This window comes from Eubalaena glacialis, chromosome 4 (assembly GCF_028564815.1).
Source record: "Eubalaena glacialis isolate mEubGla1 chromosome 4, mEubGla1.1.hap2.+ XY, whole genome shotgun sequence".
Lineage (NCBI taxonomy): Eukaryota > Metazoa > Chordata > Mammalia > Artiodactyla > Balaenidae > Eubalaena > Eubalaena glacialis.
In genome coordinates, this window is record NC_083719.1 from 131674286 (window position 1) to 131679669 (window position 5384).

The following is a 5384-nucleotide window of genomic DNA, read 5'->3' on the forward strand; positions in this document are numbered from 1 at the left end:
TCTTTTGAGATAAATCATATTATGACAGTTGCCACATTTGACAACCTTTCCTGTCGCACATTCCCCTCCCCTCCAGTTAAACTTGGTCCCAGGAAGTGAGTGTGTATCCCGATTGGTGTAGCAGGCAGTGGAGTCAGTATATAGGTGAAGAAGGAGGAATGTCCTGGGTACTGTACCAGGGTCCCAGACCACTCCGAGTCCCCAAGATTGGCTCATTAGCTCTGTCGGGACTCACTTGGAATGTTACATGGCTTGGGATTTCTGGAAGGAGGTTGATCTTTGCCCTGTCTTTGAAACAAATATCCTATGACCTGTGGGAGAGTGAGAGGTATTGTTTGAACAATCTAAGTAACACATAAATTTATATGTTTGTGGCTGACAAGGCACTCATAAACTGGATGACAGATAAGCACATCATGTGGGTCTAGCAGAATAGTCAGGCTGTCAACACAGGCTTTGGAATCAGACTGCTGTGAGATTGAACATACGTCTGACATTTATAAATAAATTTGCACCAGTCACTTAACCTCTGTTTTCTCATCTGCAGAATGGGTTTAATAATAGTACCTACTTCAAAGGGTTATTGTGTGACATAACTCATGAAAAGCACAAGTGTCTGGCACAGATTAAGCTTGCCCTACATAGGAAATATTACTATTAATATTATCTTAAAAATAATTATTAGCAGTGATTTCTAATTTTATATGAAAGAAAACTCAAAAATACGAATTCAGGGACTTCTCTGGTGGCGCAGTGGTTAAGAATCCGCCTGCCAGGGCTTCCCTGGTGGCGCAGTGGTTAAGAATCCGCCTGCCAGTGCAGGGGACACGGGTTTGAGCCCTGGTCCGGGAAGATCCCACATGCCACAGAGCAACTAAGACCGTGCGCCACAACTACTGAGCCTGCGCTCTAGAGCCCGTGAACCACAACTACCGAAGCCCACGCACCTAGACCCCATGCTCAGCAACAAAGAGAAGCCACCACAATGAGAAGCCTGCGCACTGCAACAGAGTAGCCCCCACTCACCGCAACTAGAGAAAGCCCGCGCACAGCAATGAAAAGCCAACGCAGCCAAAAATAAATAAATAAATAAATCTATTTTTTAAAAAAAAGTGTTTAAAAGAATCCGCCTGCCAATGCTGGGGACACCGGTTCGAGCCCTGGTCCGGGAAGATCCCACATGCCGCGCAGCAACTAAGCCCGTGCGCCATACCTACTGAGCCTGCGCTCTAGAGCCCGCGAACCACAACTACTGAGCCCACATGCCACAACTAATAAAGCCTGCGTGCCTAGAGCCCATGTTCCACAACAAGAGAAACCACCACAACGAAGAGTAGCTATGGCTCGCCGCAACTAGAGAAAGCCTGCGCGCATCAATGAAGACCCAATGCAGCAAAAAAAAAAATAATTAATTAATTAATTTAAAAAAATACGAATTCAACTTCTGTAAACTTTGTGGACATCAAGACAGGGGCTGGAATGGGGTGAAGTTTTTTTTGTTGTTTTAATAAGTAACAGAATGCTCTGTTTAAAAAAGTTAGAAAATACAGATTGGCCAAAAGAACAAAATCAGTACTCAGAAATAACCACTGTTTATCTTTTGGTGTATATCCTAATGATGATGACATACATGTATTAAAACAAAAAAGGACATTTGACACAAATAGTATCACACTGAACAAGCTGTTTTATAGCCAGCTATTTTTCAATGAGTAAAGGGAGTCTACAGGCAAATTACTGGGTTTTTGTTTGTCTGGTTTTTTTCTTATTGTAATAAAAGCCACCTAACATAACATTTTCCATTTTAAAGTGTACAGCTCAATAGTGTTAAGTATATTCACAGTGTTGTAAAACAGATCTCCAGAGCTTTTCATCTTGCAAATCTGAAACTCTGTACCCACTAAACAATTCCGCTTTCCCCCTTCCCCCAGCCCCTGGCAACCACCATTCTACTTTCTGTTTCTGTGAGTTTGACTATTTTAGCTGCCCCACATAAGTGGAATCATACAGTATCTGTTGTTTTGTGATTGGCTTATTTCACTTAGCATAATGTCCTCAAGCTTCATCCATGTTGTAGCATGTGGCAGAGTTTCCTTCCATATTAAGGCTGGATAGTATTCCATTGTATGTATGGACCACATTTGTTTATCCATTCCTCCACTGATGGAGTTTGATGTTGTTTCTACCTCTTGGCTATTATGAATAATGCTGCTATGAATATGGGTATGCAAATAGCTCTACAAGACCCTGCTTTCCATTCCTTTGGTTATATATCCAAAAGTGGGATTGCTGGATCATATAGCAGTTCTTTTTTTTTTTTTTTTTTTAATATTTATTTATTATTTGACTGGGTCTTAGTTGCAGCAGGCGGACTCCTTAGTTGTGGCTCATAGTCTCCTTAGTTGAGGCTCGCTGGCTCCTTAGTTGCAGCACGTGGGCTCATTACTTGCAGCACGCAGGCTCCTTAGTTATGGCATGCGAACTCTTAGTTGTGGCGTGCATGTGGGATCTAGTTCCCTGACTAGGGATCGAACCTGGGCCCCCTGCATTGGGAGTGCAGAGTCTTAACCACTGCGCCACCAGGGAAGTCCCCATATAGTAGTTCTATTTTTAATTTTTTGAGGCAGCTACATACTGTTTTCCATAGTGGTTGCATCATTTTACATTCTCATCAACAGTGTACAAGGGTTCCTATTTCTCCACATCCTCTCCAACACTTATTTTCTTTTTCTTTTTTGATAGTAGCCATCCTAATGGGTATGAGGTGAACATATATATTGTTTTAACACAATCCTAGGGGGAATGCTTAAAATCCTCAAAAGAGCAAACCCTTTTGATACTGAGAAATGTGGAATCTTCCTTTTTATGTATAAATGACTAACAACCTTTCTGAAGCTTATAAAATTTAATCTCATCAAACATATTCTGCTTTGTGGATGAGCCTCCCATCACTCCAAATTTTAGGGTGTTTACTTATCGAAGGGCAGTTACTAGTTTTGTGATGTTGTAGCAGGTCAGCCCTTGATACTTGCTTTCTCCTTCTCAAAAACCGAACTACTTCCCTATGTCTCTCTCTTTGATTTCCTCCAAGCCTTTAATCTCCTCCTCCTTCTCTGGTTCCCATCCCTGCCCTCTCCTCTTGAATGAGGTATTTTCCATTGTTCCAACTTTCCAGCCTGGTTCCAACCCCTTCCCCTCAGCCCTGCCTGGCAGAGGCCCTGAAATTCCCCTACTTCACTCATACACTGGGTCCCAGGAACCCTCAGATCTTTGTCTCTGGCTTCAGGCCCTTGGTTAACCTGATCCAGGAACCTGCTGGGGTGGCGGGGGGAGGTCTGCACGTGCGTGCATGCGAGCGCCTGTGTGTGTGTCTAAGGTGAGATACTACAAGCTGTCATTCCCTTTGCAGACTTGGTTCCCACGTGTGCATCTCACCACACTGAATATCATCCTATTGTAGAGACACATTCTTTTTCTCACAACCTGACCCTTATATGCCAGTCAGCGTCTAATCTGGACCCTCTGAAGAAACAGTCGGCTGTTAAAATGCCCAAAGAAACCATGTCTGAGAGACCATGCTGGCTCCTATGTGCTACCTTTCTAAAGACTTTTCTTGAGCCCTTTATATTATACATTTTTTTTTTTTTGCCATAAATGCTGACCTTAGACATTGATCCCCTCATGAAATAGGACTCCGCCATACCATTTTATCATTTTTAAAAATTGTGTTTGGGACCTCCCTGGTGGTCCAGTTGTTAAGACTCTGCGATTCCACTGAAGGGGGCACGGGTTCGATCCCTGGTTGGGGAACTAAGATTCCGCCTGCCACGCAGTGCGGCCTAAAAAAAAAAATTGTGTTAAATTTACAACAATATACTGTACAGATTTTCTCATTTTTGCTTTTTTTTTTTTTTACTGTACAGATTTTAAGTTTACAGTTCAATGAGTTTTGACAAACATAAACCCCTATGAATTATAAGATTTTGATACACAGTCAGCTAATTTAGAGAAATTGCAAGAGTCCACAGAACTGTTGGAAAGAGTATGGAGTTTGGAGTCAAGAGACCTGGTTACCAAGTCAAGCCTCACATTAACCAGCTGTGTGACTTTGGGCCCGTGCCCTCGCCTCTCTAGGCCTTGGTTTCTGATCTGTACAGTGAAGAGGCTGTCTCTGGGTCCACATGGCATAACAGGTATTGAACAAAGGTCACACAAGATTCCTGACATTATGCAGAGCTACTGTGTCCTGCTGATATTTGCAAAAGTGAATGCGCATCACCTGGATCCTGCCAATCAAATTGCTGAAGCAGAGAAACTGAAGAAACAATAATTACAACAATAAACTAAGATGGCAGAAATCAGCCAAACCAAGCCCTACATCTTGTAAGAATGTACCAAATGCTTGTAAGTAAGCCCTTCTCAAATTTGTTTGCTCTGGTACATTAATAAAAGAAGATTCTGAAAGGATTAGCTTCAAATTCACAAGTACCCAAAACACACTGTTTGCCAAATAGGTTGAGTTTAGCTCCTTTGCTGTTTGGAATCTAATGTGCCTTGCTGAAAGAGGAAAGGGCTTCTCTGACAACATAAGATGAACCCCTCCCATTTAGATAGCATTTTTCACTTTTCAAAGCCTTCTTGTCTATTTCTCATTTGTTCTGTATATCGGTTCTATGACAGAAAGCAGGACAGGGATTATCCGTCCCCTTTTTTCAGGTGAGGATCCTGAGGCCCGGAAGGATGAAGTGAATATTCTTACAGTCACCAGCGAGCACAGCCCTCTGATTTCCCAGCCCAGTGTTTTTGGGCTGTGCCCCACTCTTTTGCAAACAAATCAACCAACCCTGAGAACAGAGTCCAAGAAGAACTAAAAACAATAACAAAACCAAGAACATTCATAGGTGGCAGTTAACAGTAACAAACGTTTATGGCCTTCCCACTAGGTATTAACACTTGCAGTTCTCCCAGCAGCCCAATGAGTGTTCTGTCTGTTTCACAGAAGAGGAAATGGAGGCACCAAGAGGGCTCCTGGCTTGCTCAAGCTCACAAAGCAAGGAGGTTGTGGAGCTGAGATTCTGCCCAGGCCACCTGGCTCAGAGCCCTGGCCCTTCACCCCCATGCTACACTGCCTCCTGTTTCACTGTGCTGCCGAGTAAAGAGTTTTGATTTGACAAAGCTGTTGACTGACAAGATGAGCAGCTCTGAGAGGGCGTGAGGCCTTTATTCTTGGCACTTCGAGTGGAATCAAGGTGATGGTGATCATTACTGAGCACTGTTTAGGGCAGGTAGGGTGTAGGCAGAGGGCTGGTCAGTTGTCCTGGAAGGTCCCTTCTAACCAGAGAGTGTAGGGTTTGACGAAATCTCTCATAGATCCCAATCTTTCA